The 20,569-nt window shown below is 44.8% G+C and overlaps 1 protein-coding gene across 1 annotated transcript in view; it reads right to left on the reverse strand.

The window, feature by feature from the left end:
* The window catches only part of LOC144790830 (potassium channel subfamily U member 1-like), a 264,388-nt gene that overhangs the window by 232,425 nt on the left and 11,394 nt on the right, over window positions 1-20,569 (reverse strand). The window lies entirely within an intron of this gene.

Here is a 20,569-nt window from a genome sequence, read left to right on the forward strand (position 1 = left end):
TCGTCAAGCAGGGTGTTAACCCGTGACTCTTCAGGGCTGTTGGGAAGTCATGAAGGGCGAGGTCGGAGGAGCGGTGATATTTCCAACCCGGTCCTGATCGGGTGTTTCACAAAATTGTGAGCGTACTATGGGGTACGTATTGTGTGTTCCAGTGTGTTCCAGAGTGGCGGGTCTTCTCCGCACCTGGCGAGACACGCCATCAAGAACACTTGAAAGCTTCTCCGAACCTCAGTCTTTTATTACTGCGGCAACCAAAGACGGCATAATTCGCCACCAGCACTAATCTCTGGATCTATATGGATTATTTCCACACTGGAACACACAATACGTACCCCATAGTACGCTCACAATTTTGTGAAACACCCGATCAGGACCGGGTTGGAAATATCACCGCTCCTCCGACCTCGCCCTTCATGACTTCCCAACAGCCCTGAAGAGTCACGGGTTAACACCCTGCTTGACGAAACACGTGTCGGCTGGTCTCATGTTCCTAATAGATGCATTCCAATAAAACGACACAAAAAGAAAACATTTGTTTGACTACATCCTTGTAACTTGCTGGTGATCATTCACATCACACTTACTTGTTGTGTGCATCGGACATTGCTTAAAATTGACTACAGGGAAGGAATTCCTCCACCCCTGTGTTTCAGAGTTTAGGGTTTTTCTCTGATCCATTTGCACCAACCACAAGCAATCATTTCTTTTTGACCCAACCACTACCTGTTGTGCGCCAACATATTTCTGAATACTTACAAACCCCTCGCAGAACTTAAAATGTATATACTGCATGTCTTTACTTTTAATAGCTATATATCAATCTATCAATCTATCTATCTATCTATCTATCTATCTATCTATCTATCTATCTATCTATCTATCTATCTATCTATCTATCTATCTATCTATCTATCTATCTATCTATCTATCTATCTATCTATTTAGCTGAATATCTATTAAAAAACAAGGGTTCAAGTAACGTTATAGTTAGGTGACAAAGTCCCTTAAAAAATAAATGTTTAAAATCTGAAAAACCACTGAAATTCGCCAGGCATAGGTCTGTAGGCTAACTATAATGTGTGCCCACATCATGCACTGCTAATGACTGAACATAATACATCATTCATGACATGTAAAGTGAAATCATTAATGAGGTCGCAGATGACACAATTTATGATACTGACAAAAGTTTAATAAGGCAACGCTTTTAGGGGGTTATATACATGTCAATTCACAGTCTATTGATTTCAGACATTTCATTCAGTCTTTGGAGTAATGTACGCACCAAGTCCCCTCGTCTCGGGTTCGGTTTGATAACGCTCAGGACTGTCTATCTAATGTCTTTTTCTGAGTGCTTAAGCGCATCAAAGTGGGTATCCAAAGGTCAAAGAGCAAGGGCAATCGATTGGGAGCTCACTTTTGAATTGCCGCCACCGCTGAGAGTCAGTTTGTGTTTCTTACCTGCTGGGACACCTTGGAGACAATAGCCGCCACCGCCGGGAGTCACCGGGGGCCATTGTATCGTGGACGGACGCCGGAGGGGAGGAGGACTACACCTCCCGGCGTCCCTAGCGCCGCGCACTCCGTGCACGGCAAATCAGAGCACCAGGAGGAGGCCAAAAGGACGCTTGAGCTCCTGCGGCACGGGACACGCGCGGGCATGCCCGGGCGCTGCCCGGGCCAAGGGTGGGCTCGTCCGCGCTCGTCAGAGCCCAGAGGAGGCCGGCCTGGGCCATATTATTAACATCCACTGCGGGGAACTGTAAGTTTGCAACTTTAATATTGTGGCTATTATAACCTGTCTTTGTTTGTAAAGCCTGCCTGGGTGCAACATTTGTGTGTCCCCTTAACTTTGTGTCCAATTTAATATGAGTAAAAGGAAGGTTGGGGATAGGGTGGTGGGCACACTCGATGCCTTTTTAAACAGAGCTGAATCTGTTTTAATTCACGAGATCCAGGCAACCGCACGTAGGCTTTGGTTGGAACCAGCTCCATCCAGGGGGGTCTCCTTGACATTTTAACACACAAGCAGGGTTTCGGTCACATATAGGGACTCTGGACCAGGCTTTTAGATGTGTACTAATGTATTGGAAGGAGGTGTTTCTAGGTGGGGGTATGCTTTTTGCGGCCTTTGTGGATTTAAGGTCCGCCTTCGATCTAGTGCCAAGGGCAAAATTGTGGAAAGTACTATTGGAATTGGGGATGCCTAATGAGTTGGTTGCTTTCTTGGTCAAACTCCATGAATATACCTATGCACAGGTTCGCTGGGGCAAACCAGGTGAGGTCAGAGATAAGTTTGAGGTGTGTAAGGGTGTTAGACAGGGGTGCGTGCTGGCTCCCACCCTGTTTTCTTTATTTATAAATGGGGTGGTCCAGTACTTTGTAAATTACCCAACTGACGCGCCAATACTAGCTGGCGTGAAAGTGCCCTGGCTCATGTTCGCGGACGACACCCTGCTTATATCCAAAACGAGATAGGGATTACAGCTGGCACTGTCCCGTTTTGAGGTGTTTTGTCACGAACATGAGCTGGTGGTCAACGTAGGGAAAAGTCTGTCAGAGCACGTGTTTGTATGGATGGTGAGCCACTGGAGCAGACAGATGTTTTGACCTACCTGGGGGTCACATACAGTTACAAATTGTGTTGGAAGCCCCAAATTGAAATGCTAGCATTGAAGCACACCCAGTTAGCTGGTGCCCTGATTAAAGAGCATAGGTTGTCCTTAACCAATCCCATTGCCCCCGTTGTTAAAATATATACGACCAAAATCTTGCCTGCTATTATGTATGGTGCTGAAATATGGGGTTTTGGTAATGTGTCCCCACTAATTGCAGCCCAGAATAAATTTATGAGCTCGATAGTAGGCTTGCCCCAATCATCACCGCAAACTCCCCTGCTTTTAAACCTCGGTTGCCAGGCTCTTGAGGATGTTGCATGCTTTAGACCTTTGGCATTCCGGAGGCGTCTCTGGATTACTCCAGAGCTCCCCTTGTATGCCAAAGCTTTGTTGGAAGTGAGGGGGTTAAGTCGTTCATATACAATCCTATGGCTGTCTGAAATTAAGTCACTCCTGATTGATATGGGGATAAGGGAACTCTGGGATCATCCAGACTCAGCGGAGTTTCCTCCAAAAAAAGTATATAGTGCTGTGTACCGGGAGATGTTTAAAGTCAAGAGATTCTCCTCCCATATCATAGGTCATTCACAAGGGTCTTCCTGGATAACAAGAACAAACCCCTCCTGGAAGACTACTGGGACCTTATTACGAAGCAATCTGATCGTAAACTCTATCACCAGTTTAGAGTAGGCGCATTACCCCTATGATGGTTAACCAGTAGATGGAACCCTGTTGGTAGTGATAAGTGTGCATTTTGCCTAGATCTCACTGAAAACATTAATCATTTTTTATTTGTATGCCCTGCGTACCATCAACCAAGGTGCATCTGGTTGCTCGCTCATGGGAACAAGATCAGCGATGGTCACAAGTAGAATACTGAAAAATGATACTTCCAATTTCATTGTAATTGAACTAGCGAAGTTTTTGAGCTGGGCATGGGTTCTTCGTAATAAAACAGGGGGGGCACAGTAGCCATGAAACGATCAAAGGTGTGGCCATCGAAAGTAGGGGTTGGAGTTGGCAATTATCCTATCACAGGAGTTAACTCACCGTTATCTTTTTTATATTTAATACATGTATTAAGTCTCTTGCTTGTTTACATATTTAATCCTTTTCTAGAAATGGTTTTAAAATGTAAATTTATATGTAATTATTTATTAACTGATATTGATGGAATTCAGAAATATGTTTTAGAATCTTGAAAATGGTGTATTTTAACTTGGATGGAATTTACATTAATTTGATTTTACACTGTCTTTTATGATGAAGAATCGCAATAAAGATTTAATGACTGACTGACTGATACTATTTCCAAAATGTCTCCATACACCCTTACATCATTTCAAAAACAGAAATTGGTTGTAAAGAGCTTACAGAGATGTAGAGCCTAAGTTTACGGTGTACATGTATTGGTGAATAGACTAAACAAAGGGAACGTTCTGGAGCGAAGAGTGGTCATGCAAGATGAAAGCACTGTGGTACACAAATTAACTATCAGTAAAGATTTGATTGTAAAAAGTATTTTCTTTTCAAACAATGAAAAGGCTGAACACATCATGTATTGGTTGAAAATGCAAGTTTCAAAATTGGTTTTGGCTTAAAAGCAAAGGCCATCGCCAAAAATCTGAGAGAAAAAACTACATTTCCCACCGCAATAGATCATCCACATGTAGATGTCTGGGCACATGCCCTTGCTAAATAAGTGTCATACAGTTCTGTATGCAAATTATATGTAAAGTGCAGGTTTATGAGTTGTGTATGTTTACATGTACAACTTCAGTAAAGATTTTGAGACATGGAACATACTTGAAAGATGACAATCGACGAGTTGACCCACTTAGAGGTCGTTTAACTCACAGAGGGATTGTAAGCATATCTCCAAAGTTATATGTTATTGAGCTTTATCAGCAACATGTGAAGTACATTTTGTAAAATGGCAGAGGGTTGTGCTTATGGTCTAGCCTAAGGGGTCCTATCACTGGCCAAATCATACCAGTCAACCTTTTTCTCTCTAAGTACAAGGTCTCCTAAGGTATTCAAGAGGGTGAATCATTAAGCAGTATATATAATGTACCACTTTTTCGGAGCTCTTTAGTGTTTAAAAAGTGGTTGACCTCTTTAAACTCTATTGAGGCATCTGTCTAATGTGGGTGACGTGGCAGATATGCAACCTGTCGTGTACAGGTTATGCCCATTATCAATTTTTTTGCTATTCCGACCTCTAACTGTGTTTAATCATTTACAGGCAATCAACCCAATCCCTTCTGCATGGAGTCATTAGCTTTGTGAAGAGGTAACTTTATGCAGGTCAGGTCTGAAGATATTTGTTTATTGATATTTTTTGGTTTGGGTATTTTTGCAAATTTGTGTGTGATTTTTTAGGACATTTTTATTCAATATATATATTTATTTAACCTTTTCATTTTTTGATGGTTTGAATTTTAGAATATTTTTAGTTATGTTTTTATACAGGTTTTTGTGGTGGTCTCTCAACTGCATATTCATCGCTTTTGTGAAAAACTTTTTGCTGGTCTTGCTTGAAGAGACTACCTGGTGACTGTTGCAGTATGTGGTAAAATACTGCATATTGCTGTCTTCGTCCTCCTGTTGTCATATCCATACACAGGGAGGTACTCTTCCTAATTTTGAGTGTACTAAATTATTTCTTCCATATTTCAAGAGTACCAATGGAGTAGGGACTAGGATGACCATGAGGAAAAGCTTTAATTGCATAATGAGCTTTTATTGTTCTGGGTGGTAATTTATTTTTGCCCTGGTGGATGAAAACGTTCCTCCTCCTTGCACCTCGCTACACCACCCCTGGGGTTGGCCTAGCATCTTAACGTATTTTCAGGTTTACAATTGCTTGTGAATCTGGAAATTGATCATATGGGTGTTGCATGTGAACACCCACAACAACACCCATGTCACACCACTAACACGCAATATGTAGTGTGAAATGGGGCGTAAATTACCAGCAGATGTAAAGACACTCTGCATGTCTTTATGTGTGCTTGTCAGTATATACCCTTTTCATACAACACTTTGCGTGTTAGGGGCGTGACATGGGTGTTTCTGTGGCTGTAGTAGCTAGGCGCAACGAGGAGAACTGATTTATTTTCTCCTAATTTGTTGACTCGTTCAATATGTCCTGCAAGCTATAACACGCACTCGAAGAGGTAATTACCTACATTAATTGTTTTTGTGCATGAAGATGTTCCTTCCTGCACAGAGAAACAATGGGGCTTATTTACAATCCCCTTGATGCCGTAGTCGTGTCACTTTTTAAATGGTAAGAAGTGACATACTGGCCGTGCAAGAGGCTTGTAGGAAGCACCAGGGGCTTATTTACAAGCTTGCTGCACCGCTAGTGTGTCACTTTTTATATGTGAAAAAAGTGATGTGCCGGCAGCGCAAGGGCCTTGTAAATAAGCCCTTCAATATCCCCACAACACAGGCATACTTGCACCCTGGTACAAGGGTGCCTGAGCCAGTGCATGGCCTCTGTTTATGCGTCAGTGCCTGGAAAAGCAGAGAGATCCATTCTTTTAATTGAACTATGTTGCATCACTGTGCTTCAAAAATAACACAGCAATTCACTAAAAAATTACTTGCGCCACCGTGCTGCATTAGTTTCTGGTAAGTTGGGCCCTACGTTTGACATTAATCTCAGATGTTCATGTTACGCTACACTAAGTTACATTGTTTTGCATGCAGGACACCAGATGCATGTTTTCCGGCTGGCATAAAAGTGTTGCAACACGCACATTCCTAAGTGATGCGTCAATTTATGGTGTAAATCTTTGCATGTGAGTCTAGTTTTGGCAATTGCATGGATGACATAGATTTTTTCTATCATATAGGTGACCCTGTTGATTGTTTATCTTGGAGCACAATATTTGTTATTTTATCTTTCAGCGTCCATTTTGGGGGTTGAATGAAAAAAGCATAGGTCTGATTCTGACGTATGATGGTCTGTCGTCATTTTTGAGTTTGAGCCATATTTTGAGGTAGGTCAAAACTGATGTTAGGTGCTGTCACCCCCATAATCATTCCATGACATCACGTTACAGTCCACCACTGTCCCTATGTACCATGTTTCATGCTTGGGACTTGATGTCAGAAAATGATGTTTCATCTTACAACGCCATTTTTGGGGGTTGAGTGAAAAATGCCAAAACAGATGTTAGGTGTTGACACCACCCTAATCATTCTATGACATCATTGTATAGTCCACCACTGTCCAAATGTTTTTTTTTATATGTTTGTACTTGTTTAAAGTTTGGATACATCCAATTTGACTACATTCTTTATGTATTTCTATTGTTCAAACAGTTGTGAAACATTTCATTATATGGGGTCACCTTCACAGGTGTACTTTTTTGCTCTTCTAAGCAAAGTAATTTTATGGGCATATTGGATTAATGACCTTTGGAAATAGACAGTACCTAGGGACACATTTTGTGGGTTTTGGATGTCCAAAAGTAACAATGCAAGGAATCGTTCTGCACTGTCGTACATCAGGAGAAAAGTATACTAATGCACAGTTTCTATGTGAAAAAATGTATTAATGCACTTTTCACATGCGCTGGCACACTATTGTATGCCATGCAACGTCACAGGCACCTTTGCACCATGCTGCAAGTGGGCCTGCGTTGCAGGGCTGATTAGTTTTGTGCAGGAAGGTTCCCATTCATGTACTATTTCAATAAGTTCATGTAATCACCTCTTTCTTTGTGTAATTGTTGTTGCACTGACATTGTACATGGTGAGTACAAAGAGTTTTCTAAACCTTTCTACTTTTTGTATCTCCCTAACACAGCCCCTGATATTGCACATGCATTTTGACAATCAGGATTTGGGCTATCTTTGTTAGCTTGAATTGGCACAGTATCCATGGGTGATGCATGGAGACACCCACAGCAATACCCAGGTGTGCTCCTTTCACATAGTGTTTTGCATGACAGGAGCACATATTACCAATGACACTGATGGAGACATGAATGACTAGTCTGTATGTGTACTTGTTTTTATGCCTGTAAACATTGTACCAACTGAATGTCGGAACTGTGACATTCATGCGCCACAGGTCCAGAGTTTTTGTGTGATGGATGTCTGATGCCTGGCATCGTACAGGAGAGTCCATTTCTGACATACACTCCAAGTCTGAGATTTGCCAGCAACTCACAATGTTTATTTGACATGTGATACACATACATTCAAGTAGTAGTTTTAGACTTTAATTGTGTTGGTTTCAATGCAAATCAGGGTACATGAGGATTAACAACAAATTACTATTACATGAAGAAATTACAGATAATGTGGGCACGTCTGCGTATGCCCACTGCTGTGTTTGGATTTGCTGGGCCTGGCCATCCTCTTGGTCATCCTCCTCATTATGCTCATTGATTTCAAGCTCTTCATCCCAGGGGATATTTGTCAGCACACAGGTGTTGTGCAGTATTGCACATGCCAAAATCATTTTGCATACAGTTTGTGGTGAGTACATCAAATGACCACCAGAAATATCCAATCATCTGTACCTGGTCTTCAGCAGACCAAAGGTTCTTTCTACAATGTTTCTTGTCCTGCACAGAGCCTGGTTGTAGGCAATTTCCTGGGGTGACTGTTGGTTTCCATAGGTAGTCATGACCCACAGCTGCATCCCTTATCCCCGTTCAGCTGAAAAAAATAATAAAATATACTATCACTTCTTTGACATAGTTAAGGGTACATTACAGGCCATATGGCTTGTGCGTTGCTCCATTTTCAGACAGTGCAGTGTCCAAAAGGCATGTATGTTGCTGGGAACACACCCAGCAACACACATGCTACACCCCTTTTGCACAGATTTCTGCGTGAAACAGGACACATATTTGTGAGGGCATGGAAAGCCACCTTAGGTGGCTATACATGGCCTCATATATATGCTAGTGACACTTTGTGCCACCAGAATGTCAAAAACTGGACATTCCAGCAGTGCAATAGTGCCAATATGGCATCATGAATGATGTGTTAGGTGTTACTGTTTAGCTTACCTACAAGTAGGCCATTGCCATACTGGCCCTTCTTTAAGTGGTCATTTATGATGCTGTTCCGGAATATGAAGGTATCATGTATGCTGCCATGGTATTTATCCAGCACTTTTGTGAAAATTCCACGATAATCTACAATGGCATGTACATTGATGGAGTAGGTATGTTTCCGGTTCCTGTACAGATGTGAGGTTACAGCAGGAGGTACAAATTGCACATATGTGCAGTCCATGGCACCCATCACATTTGGGAATCCTGCAATATCATTGAATCCTTGCTTTACCTCCATCTGCTGCTTCGGGATGTTGAGGAAACGGAGGTAGTACGGTGTCAGCTGGATGATAGCGTCCAGGACAGTGGGGAGGAATGCTGTGAAGGATGGTTGAGATATTCCAGCCACTTTGGCAACTGTTGTTTGGAAGGAGCCAGACGCTAGCATATGTAATACGGCCATGAGTTTTGCCTGTGGAGGTATATTGCTCGGCCTGTTGATTGTGACCTCTAGCCTTGGAGCAATCAGGGTTAGTAGGTCTACTATAGTCTGCTTCTTGAAGTGTTATGACCTCCTCCTCCCGGAGCTGTCTCAGAGTGCTACTTTGCCAAAATATGTGCTCCTTACGATTGCGTTGCCTTTAGGGGGTGAGGGAGAGTGTGGGGAGGGTGGTTGTGGTGGGGTGGATGGTGGTTGTCGTCTCCGTCTGGCTCCTAGTCACAGAATTACTACCTCCATGGTGTAGTTATAGTTGCCGCATTGTCCAACTTCTCCTATATATATGTATGGATTCGTCATTTTCTACGCATGTGTTTTGCAAGCACAGCGATTTTGAAATAAGCTCAACATTGCATCACTTAAGCTGAGGATGCGTCCCTTTTGTGAAAAGTCATAAATATCAATGCCACACTTTTGCACATGTTTTTATGAAGGAACACTTACCTTGCATAATTAAATACTTATGTGACGCAGTCCATTCTGACACAGTGTCTTTTTCACGCAGGGGTGGGGAAAGTGATGCATCTTGGAAGATGCATCGACTCATAAATGTGGAGTAGAACTTGTGCCGTTAATGCGTCAGAAATGTTGACGTATTGGCGGCACAACCTCTTCATAAATAAGCCCATGTGTTCGTATATTAAAGATACTGGAACTTTTTTAAGAATCCTAACAGACACTGGATGGCAAAATGGATATCTTCTTGTGACGATTGATGTAACATCTCTGTATACATCAATTAGTCATGAAATTGGTCTGAAGGCAGTCATGTATTTTTTAAAGCAAAGGAACATTGAGGAATTACCGAACACCCACCTGCAGATGGAAGTGATTGAATTGTGCTTAAGAAATAACATTTTCATTTTCAATCACACCTTTTTATCCTCAAATTTGCAGAACAGTGATGGGAGTTTCCTTCTCTCCAAGCTATGCAAACCGTACTATGGGTTGGTAGGAAAAGACAATATCTTGGAGAGGAAAATAAGAAATACACAGCCAATTTTGCCATCTGGCTAAGATTCATAGACAACCTTTTTCTAATATGGAATGGGACTGAAACAGAATTTATGGAGTATTTTGAAATATTTAATAACCACAAATTAGGTCTGAAATCCACTTGCAATACCAGCACCATTGAAATAGAATTCTTTGATACAACAGTGTATATGGAAAACAGATACTAACTGCCGTGTTTCTCGAACCAACAGCGACCAATAGTATTCTTCATGGCTCAAGTTTCCACCCCAATTCGCTTATCAGGAGCATTCCATATGGTGAATTCATAAGAATGAAAGTAAATTGCTCAAGTAAAGATGAGATGGAATCCAAATTCTATGACACCAAAAGGAAATTCCTACTTAGAAGTTATAAATACAGTGACATCAAGCGGGGTCAGGAAAGGGCGAAATCTCTGACATAAGCTCAGATCCTTGTTAACATATCAAGGAAAAATACATACAAAGATGATGGAACCATTAGAATGATATTGACTTAAAGTAAGGAGAGCTATAACAATTAGAACATTTTGAATAAATATTTGAATGTCCTGAAAAAGGATTTGGACATTGGGGGAAAGTTGCTTGCAAAATCAAAAATAACATTCAGAAGAAAGTCATCCTTGAGGGATAACTTGGTGAAGAGTCACTTTAGCATAAAAAAATTTGATAATTGATTGCAGAGACACCAAGTAGGGTTCGTGAAGGGTGAAAATGCAAAGCGTACAAAATTGGCAGCAATAGAAAAAAGCTAGAAGATTCAAGAGGCAAAATATTTACCATCTATGAAAGAATATCCTGCAACTCAGTTTATGTAATACACATGATTGAGTGCTTCTGTGGAAAGAGATATATCGGGCGCACAACATGTCCGTTGAAAAAACGAATTCTAGAACACCCAAGAGCTGTACAGAATAAAGATATAAACTACACGATCGCCAAACATATGATAACACATGATGGAAAAAACTGGCCTAACATATTTTGTTATAGCCACGGTTCCCAGAGATGAGAGAGGAGTTAATAGAACTCTAAAACTGAGACATTTGAAGTCACAACTCATTATAAGATTTAAGACTAAGAGCCCTCAGGATCTGAATGGGGATAAGGAAATGCATATTCATTTGTAATTTAATCTTATATTCTTTTTCTTCTTCAAAATAATTAGTTTGACTAGATGAGTTAGGATTTATTGTCTGAGGTAAACACAGGAAACAGACATATCAAATAAGTTAGAAGTAAACATATGTTTATAAACCAACACACTCAGTGAGAATGGAACTACTAAGCAAGTGGGCATGCCACATATATTGAGTTGCTAACATTTATGGGATGGAGTTATAAAATAACACATAATAAATTAATTAGACAGGTGGGGAAAAAATACACAAGGCACAGAGACAGAGATATAAAGAGATAAAGGCCCAACAACAGAGGTTTAGGGAGCAATTAAATATTATACAAAAAGAGAATATGATACAGGACATGAATTATAATGATTTAAGTAATTTGAGAGGGTCACTATACATGGGCACTTAGCTAGACCTAACATGAGGACATTGAAGTCAGGAGTCACCCTTGAACCTAACCAACGTGTGGTGTATTGTAAAGTCCAATGATGATTTTAAATAAGGAACAAAAATACAAGTAGAAATAAGATATATAAGCTACTCCAATGTGGCTATTCAACAGAGTAAACACCCAGTTGTGACATCTTTACTGGGAAGAGAAAAGCAGTACAGGACAAGCAGGAATAAACACCAACCAATAGGAAATATGTAGCAACACAATGGTGGGTAACATAACATTCTAAAAATATAAAACTAAGGAATTAATAATGAAGTGTACAATCAGAGTATAACGAAAAAAATACCACAGACACTTGACATAAGCTGATATAGAGAACTATAAAATGCAATTGTTTTATATTTGTTTTCCATGTAAACTACCATTCCAACAATGCCCTGTAATGGATAATGTGGAAGAGAGGTATTTAAGGTAGAAAGTAATGATGGGCTTCATTGTACACCGTGAGCAAGACCAGTTTGGTTGAAATGTGTTGGTGAGAGTGCAATGGCATGATTTGTTATGACTCAATAAATTGAATTGGAACATTCCCTCGAGAGTGCTACGTTATTCTCTTTTGTTGGATAATTAAATTAGGGGGTAGTCCACCCCTGATGCCTGCACCAGTTGTGCAAAGGGCCCACTACGTTTGGACTGTTTTGTTGGAATATATATACATCTGTATATATATATATATATAACCTTCTGCCGGTCGCCAGTAGGTAGTTATAGTTAGAACCTATTTTCCATAGGAAATCCGCAACACTCTATTCCCAATAACTTTGGTGCTGGTTGACGGATCTTTGCTTAATTTTAAAAACTTTGGGCCAGCTCCGGTCCGCTCCTATCCTGAAAGTCTTGTGGTGATTCGTCAAGTAGGAACCTTTAGTCACAGCTACAGCCCGAACTGCTGAACGGAATTACACCAAATTTGGCAAAAAGCTAGCCCTTGGTTCAGAGTTTTGTTAAATGGTGTAAATCCGTTCAGCAGTTGCTGAGAAAATCAAAAGTAAAATCATATATATATATCTATGGCCGTGCAGGATCCGCGCACCCTCCCAATGACAAGCTGTATGATAATTGGCTGTCAACACTCCAAACCAGGAAGTGTTGACAGCCATCTTGTGCCAACACTTCCTGGTTTGAACAGAACCAAGGCATAATAAAACATAAGAAGAAACATGCAAAACACAAAAAGGGGGCAAGGTAGAAACACACTGACCCCCTAGGCCTGCTCAGTGGGTCTCACAAGGATCCCCAAGGCTCCAAAAATGATTATTTATTTTTTTTAAACTGCAAGATCCGTGCAGGGTGCCGTTGATAATTAGCCCCGGGGGGGCCAAGCCCCGGGGCATGATAAAAAAAATGTGCAGGCGAATCCCCCCACACTGCCCCGGGGACCTCCACCCCCTGGGGCAAAGCATAAATTGTTACGGGGGCACAGGGCCCCCCCGCAGCCCCGGGACCACCACCCTGGGGCTTGTTAATGTAATGATGGGGGCCTCTAAGGCCCCCTCAAGCCCCGGGGACCGCGGCCCCTGGGTCTTTATTTAAAAAAGTAAAATACTCTGTGTGGGGGGGCTCAAGCCCCTCCCAGCCCTGGGACCACCACCCCCCAGGGCTTTGTAGATGGTGGGAGGGTCGCCGCACGGACCCCCTCCTGGAGCCTTGTCATGGCCCTGGGCAATGCCACCCCCCCCAGGGCCAGCTCCTGCAGTGTCCCGGGGTGCTACCCCGGGACACTGTAGTTTGCTCAGGCAGGGCGGGAACCTCACAGCTCCTGCCCTGCCATAGCAAACATGGTTTGAATTTTGAAAGAGAGAGCAGGAAAACCTGCTGTCTCTTTCAAAATTCAAACCAGATTGCTTTTCAACACGGGGAGCTGCATCCTAGCAGCTTCCCATGCGGAAAAACGCGGAAAAGCAATGCCGGCTCCCGAGGGATGCAGGGAGCCAGCAGGGACCACCGTGGAGGGAGTGGGGATCCCCCCACGGTCCCCAACGGAGAGTGCCAGCCCCGGGGGATGGGGTCCCCGGGGCTACAAGTGGCCCGGGAGGGAGGCCACGTGGCCCCCCCTCCCCAAAATTTAAATAATAATATATTTTAAAAAAAGGACAATGGCCGGCCCTGGGAGATGGGTTCCCGTGGCCATAAATGGCCTAAGGAGGGGGGCAAGGCAGCCTCCCTCCCAAAAACTAAATATAAAACACTATGGCCATGCCCCAGGGAATGGTGTCCCCGGGGCAGATTTTGTCCTCTGGAGGAGGCCACGGGGGCCCCTTCCCAAAATGTAAAAAAAAAATAATTGGGGGCAGGTCTTAGGGGATGGGGTCCCCAGGGCCGAGAATATTAGGAAAAGACCGGCATTGCGCCGGAGGCTACGCCCCCTCCTTTGAGCACTCTGCAAACACACCCCCAGGCGCAGTGGTGAAGGGAGGGGGCGCGGCCTGAGTTGACATGTGTGCAAACGCACCCTGTGGCGCACTTTAAGTTACTGGCCCCACAATTATTATACTTTATAAATGACGTCGTGGGACGCTTGACGCCACTTATGGAGCACCCGAAACATTGAAAAAAAACTTTAGAGCTAAGAGAACTAAAACAGTTGTGCATCTGCCCTACCATTATCTGCACTTTAAGTTGGGGAATTAATTAATCTTCAATCCTGAGGGTCCCTGGGGGCCAACTAGCCCACCAGGTACCTCCAGTAAGCGCCATGGAGCTGCGTTGCAGAGTGTTGTAAAAAGGGATGCGGCCTTTGAACACCTCTCTGCAACGCAGCTCTCTGGCGCATACTGGAGGTACCCGGTGGGCTATTTGGCCTCCAGGGACCCTCATGATTGAGGAGGAATTAATTCCCAAACTTAAACCGCGCCACAGGGTGTGTTTGCACACATGTCACCTCAGGCCATGCCCCCCTCCTCCATCACTGTGCAAAAGCGCCCGTGGCTCGTTTTAAGTTCGGGGATTAACTCTCTTTCAATACTGAGGGTCCCTGAGGGCCAGCTAGCCTAACAGGTATCTCCAGTATGCGCAAGGGAGCTGCGTTGCAGACAGGTGTTCGGAGGGCACGCCCCTTTTAACACCTCTCTGCAACACAGCTCTGTGGTGCTTACTGGAGGTAGCTAGTGGGCTAGTTAGACCCTAGGGACCCTTAGGATTCAAGGGGACTTAATCGCTCAACTTAGAACGACCACAGGGAGCGTTTACACAGTGGTGAAGGGAGGGGACGGGGCCTGAGGTGACGTATGCAAACACATCCTGTGGTGCGTTTTAGGTTGGGGAAATAATTCCCCTTCAATCCTGAGGAACCCAGGGGGCCAACTAGCCCACCAGGTGCTTCCAGTAAGCGCCACTGCGCTCCATTGCAGAGAGGTGGTGCAGGCTGAGGCCCTTTTTACACCTCTCTGCAATGGTGCTTACTGGACGTACCTAGTCGGCTAATTTGCCCCGAGGGACCCTCAGGATTCAAGGGGAGTTAATCTCCCAACTTAAAATGGCCACAGGTCGTGTTTACACAGTGGGGAAGGGAGGGGACGGGGCCTGGGGTGACGTGTGCAAACACACCCTTTGGTGCGTTTTAAGTTGGGGAAATAATTCCCATTCAATCCTGAGGGCCCATGGGAGCAACTAGTCCACCAGGTGCTTCCAGTAAGTGCTACTGCGCTGCGTTGCAAAGAGGTGGTCCAGGCAGTGCCCATTTTTTCAGCAATGCAGCTCTGTGGTGCTAACTAGAGATACCCGATGGGCTAGTTGTACCCAAGGGACACTCAGGATTCAAGGGGACTTTATCCCTCAAAATAAAACGGCCACAGGGCTTGTTTGCACACTTCAGCTCAGCCCCCCTCCCTTCACCAGTGTGCAAACGCACCCTGTGGTGCGTTTTAAGAGGTAGTTTTAATCCCCCTAGCCTATTATATGGGGAACAGCATTTACAACGCAACTTTTACAACGCATTACCTTTACCACGCAACTTTTACAACGCAAGTCGTTACAACGACTTGCGCTGGGGGGCGCTCTAGGATAGGGAATAGTTAATTTACTATCCAAAACCTTCCCTACTATCCAGGGGGACTGGAGTTGGAATAGTAATTTAAACTATTCACTATCCAGCACCTCCCAACGCAAGTCGTTGTAAGGACTTGCGTTGTGAAAGTTGCGTTGTAAAGGCATGCGTTGTAAAAGCATGCGTGGTAATGACATACATCCTTTAACTGTATTCTAAGTGTCTTTTAGCTGAGCACTGCCTCTAGGACTGGTTATTCAGAGTCAGTTACCACCAGTACCCATCTGAAAAAGTTCAGGTTACAGGATGATTTTGCAACAACGCCTCTTTCTGCTCCTCTGTTTGTTCTTTCTGCACGTCTTTCTTCTTCCTACACTTTTCTTTGTCTTTGAGAACTTTTGCTGCTTCTTTCTGCATTTCCTTTTCTTCTTTCTGTGTGTTCTTTCTTCTTTCTTCACATGTCCTACCTCTGTAGGCATAGTTAGAAACTAGCATTTAAAAAAGCTTTGAAATTCACTTGAAAAACCATAAGTTTCAGTTACATTAAAGTTAGAAATTAGCATTTAAAAAACCTTTGAAATTCACTGAAAAAAACATAGGTTTCATTGCTGTTATAGTTAGCTGCACATTTCACTTGTACAAAACCATTGAAATTCCTCCATTATAGTCAGTTCTGCTAATTACAACTCGCGCGCCCGCAATGCACTGCTGATGATGCCACATATTACATCATTCATGACATGGTCAGTGACATCGCTGATGACATCACTGATTACATCTCAAATTACATCACTGATGACATCAGTGATGACATCATCCCCTGAATGTGGTTTGGTTTTATATTTAAATATGTATTATATATATAGTAATCTACAATATTTTTAAGCTCTAGGAAGACATGAGTTACTTTACAATATGTTGTACAGGTGGGTAAAATGATATGATATGATATGATATAACAGTTTTATAACGCGCACTAATACTCAAGAGTGTCCTGGCGCGGGTGAGCTAGAGCAGAAGGGAGGTCCGTTAGTGGTCTGGCTAAACAGATGCGTTTTAAGGCGTTTTTTAAAGAGATGAAACTCTTGAGTCAACTGAAGATCAGTAGGGAGCGAGTTCCAGGCTGCTGCGGCTTTAACAGACAGTGACTGGCCTCCCAAACGGACTCTGTGGAAGCGCGGGACAATCACCCGGCGAAGGGAGGTAGATTGCAGGGTACGGTTAGGTACATAGAAAGCAAAGCGCTTCCTAAGATAAGTAGGACCGAGTCCATACAGGGCCCGATGGGCCAGGGTAATAGCCTTAAACTGGACACGCTGCATCACGGGCAGCCAGTGTCACTCCCGTAAATATTGCCTAGCACTGGTTCGACTTGGGGCATTGTGCAAGAGTCTAGCCGTGGCATTCTGTATCGTTTGAAGCTTTTGCAACATGTAGCCAGGTAAGCCTATGAAGCATTTGAATAATCGAGCCGCGAGAGGATAAGAGCACGAGCAACTGCCTCCTTGGCCACTCTCGGAAGCAGGGGGAAGATCCTTCTAAGGATTTTGAGGGTTCCAAAACAGACCCCGGTCAGTTTTTCAACATGGTCAATAAACCGCAGGTCCTTGCTGAACCACACCCCCACATTTTTGACAGGTCCGTCATCAAAGCGCGGACTAGGAGATTGAGACGGCCAGAGAGATTGTCTGAAATTCGGGGGAAACTGGCCGTACAAAAGAACCTCATTACACTTCGAAGAAGCCTGGGCTAACCAGCAGAATACAGAAGCTAGGCACGACTGGGCGATGGTGGTGTCCAAATCCGGGCCTTTCCAAGTGAACAGCAGCTGAGTATCGTCAGCATATGCTATCACTTTAGCACCAAGCTTCTCCGCCAGATAGACCAGAGGGGTTAGGTAGATATCAAATAAAAGGGGGCTCAGAGTGGAGCCCTGCGGAACCCCCATAGCCAGGTTCCTAACCGAGGAAGAACAGGAGGCCATACAGACCTGCTGCGTGTGGTGGTCCAAAAAAGACTTGACCCACTCCCAGGCAAGGCCAGAGATACCAATGGCAGAGAGCCGAGCCAAAAGCCACTGGTGGGGCACCGTAACGAAGGCGGCAGAGAGGTCGAGAAAAATCAGGGCCGCCATACCGCCCCCGTCAAGAGACTCCCTGATCACCTCCAACATATCCACCAGGGCTGTCTCCGTACAATAGGCCGATCTGAACCCCGACTGAGCTGGGTGCAAGGCCCCTAAGGATTCCACGAAAGTCTCAAGTTGCCGAAAAAACACTTTTTCACAGACCTTGGCCAGGGCTGATAGTAGCGAAATTGGTCGGTAGTTGGCAGGGACCGCCGGGTCCAAGGAAGGTTTTTTAAGAAGGGAAAGCAATTTCGCTTGATTCCATTGTGCTGGAACCACAGCGGCCTGAAGGGAGAGGTTCACAATGTTGGTGACAGCTGTGCAGACCTCCTTGGCTACCCCATCTAATACTCGGTCCGGGCACAGGTCCGCTGGAGAGCCAGACTTTAGGGAATTGAGGATGGCCAAAATGTCTGTCTCAGCTGCGGCTGTGAATGAGGTAAGCTGATTGGAAGCCGCCCACAGCGAGGAGGGGGGCCCTAAGGATGAAAACCCCTCAATTCTAGGATGCGAGCCCACACTACCCTGAATCTTTAGTATCTTGTCTACAAAAAAATGTAGGTGACTCCTCACACCATTGTTGAGAAGCAGGGAGCACCCTTTGTTCAGCAACGGGGGACAGAAAAACAAAGATTTCCTTGCCATTGTTCCGAGCCAGCGCAATCCTCCCGGCAAAGCAGTTGCTTTTAGCTAACCTAATGGCCATGTAATGCTCCCTCTGAGCCAAGCGTAACGACCTCTTGGCCGACGGGCAATACTTCTGGCGCCACTTCTGTTCAAGTTTTTTGCACCCCAGTTTTAGATCCCTAAGCTGGTTAGAGAACCAGGGCTGTGAGGGAAGGGAACGTCGGATGCAACCGTGCGTGTTTTTAGAACTGGCGCTGACCCCCTGACTGATCCAGCGATCAAAGTTCACAACTGCCCCCTTTAAATCGGAGGCGGGGATTGGGCACGACTGCTGAAGGGCTGTCAAAAAGCCTGGAAGATTAATCTTCCCTGGGTGAAGATCGGGCGGCAATAGCGGGCATCTAACAGGCCTGCCGGCTGACCAAGTGAATCTGATCAAATGGTGGTCCGACCAGGTCACAGGCTCAGGCTCTTCGACCTTGATGGGAAAGTTAGAACAGGCAAAATCAATGAGGTGGCCGCCCTCGTGAGAGGGCAATTCCCCGTATTGAGTCAGCTGCGCCAGGCCCAGGGAGTCAAGAAAAGAACCCGCATCGCGGGTTGCCGGGTAGTCCAAATGAATATTGAAGTCACCGAGGAGGAGAAATTTTGAATAGCGGAGGGCACGTGGTATAATGATATCGTCCAGAGCCTTAAGGAATGCTCCCGAGGGACCCGGAGGACGATACACCAGAGTACCCCCCAAAGTGAAGTGGGTGAGATGGTAAAGGCAAAGTCCAAGGCTTTGCCCCCCTCCCAATCGTCAATGGCTGCATTGGTGAACGACCACGTATCCCTAAACACCACTGCCGTCCCCCCTCCTCTCCCGCTGCCTCGATCCCCTCTAACAATTTTGTAGCCCCTCGGGATTGCAAACTCCACCACCGGAACACAAGACTCATTGAGCCATGTCTCCGTAATGAAGAAAGCGTCCAGCAAGGAGTCAGGCAACAGCTCATAAATGTCTGCTGCATGTTTAACCATTGAGTGCGCATTAATGAACTCAGCCAAAATCCTGGGGGCACCAAGATCAGAGGTAGAGGGGGGGTGACAGAATAGGGTGGAACCGAAATTTACAGAATGAGCAGCCACTTGGGGGAATATGGCCGACCTCCCACTGAGAGCGACACAAACCTTTTAATGCTAGCAGCTCGTTGCGAGTGTAGACAATCTTTCTGTAGGCCGGATCCAGCACCGCTAGACCAGAGTGGCTGGCGCTGGACGCTGCCGGGGCGCAGACGGGCGCAGACGGGCTTGCCTTTGGCGTGCCTTTGACGCAATTTATGCCCAAGCCCCTCCCCCAGCTAGACCGCTGCATACGGTCCCACCGGGATCCGGGACTCACACAAGATGGCGCCCTGCCCGCCACAACAAACGGCACAAAGAGCCGCGGTGGACCGGGGCGGAGGGAGCGTTTAAAAAGGTAAAACTATATCACATAGCACACAGTATTTAATGGGTTAAAAAAGTACAAGCAGTTTACAATGCAGCTAGCGGCAAGGAGAGGAAGCAGAAGAGAAATCCAGACCAAAGAATGACTCGCAGTCTGCCCCAACACACGAGTGGATAACGAGGATCTGCCACCACCCTCGTATTACCGCATTGAGCCCCACACTGCCTGTCAATTTATGCCCAAGCCCCTCCCCCAGCTAGACCGCTGCCTACGGTCCCGCCGGGATCCGGGACTCACACAAGATGGCGCCCTGCCCTCCACAACAAACGGCACAAAGAGCTGCGGTGGACCGGGGCGGAGGGAGCACTTAAAAAAATTATACTTCTGATATATATTTTTAAAATCGAAGTACTGTGGTATGTCTCTCAAAAGTACTGTTGTACTTTTGAAATCTTAAAAATAAATAATAATAAGGGATGCACGTAGAGGGGTGCATTATATACCACACTACACTACTCTATGCAACTGCACTCTATGCCACTGCACTCTATGTGACTGCACTCTTCTCTGTTCCACTCTATGTCAATGCACTCTACACCACTCAGCTCTAAATTGCTTCACTTTATTCTACACTCCTCTACTCTACTCTTCATTACTCTGCTGTACACCAAT

This window comes from Lissotriton helveticus, chromosome 11 (assembly GCF_964261635.1).
Source record: "Lissotriton helveticus chromosome 11, aLisHel1.1, whole genome shotgun sequence".
In the NCBI taxonomy this organism is placed as follows: Eukaryota; Metazoa; Chordata; class Amphibia; order Caudata; family Salamandridae; genus Lissotriton; species Lissotriton helveticus.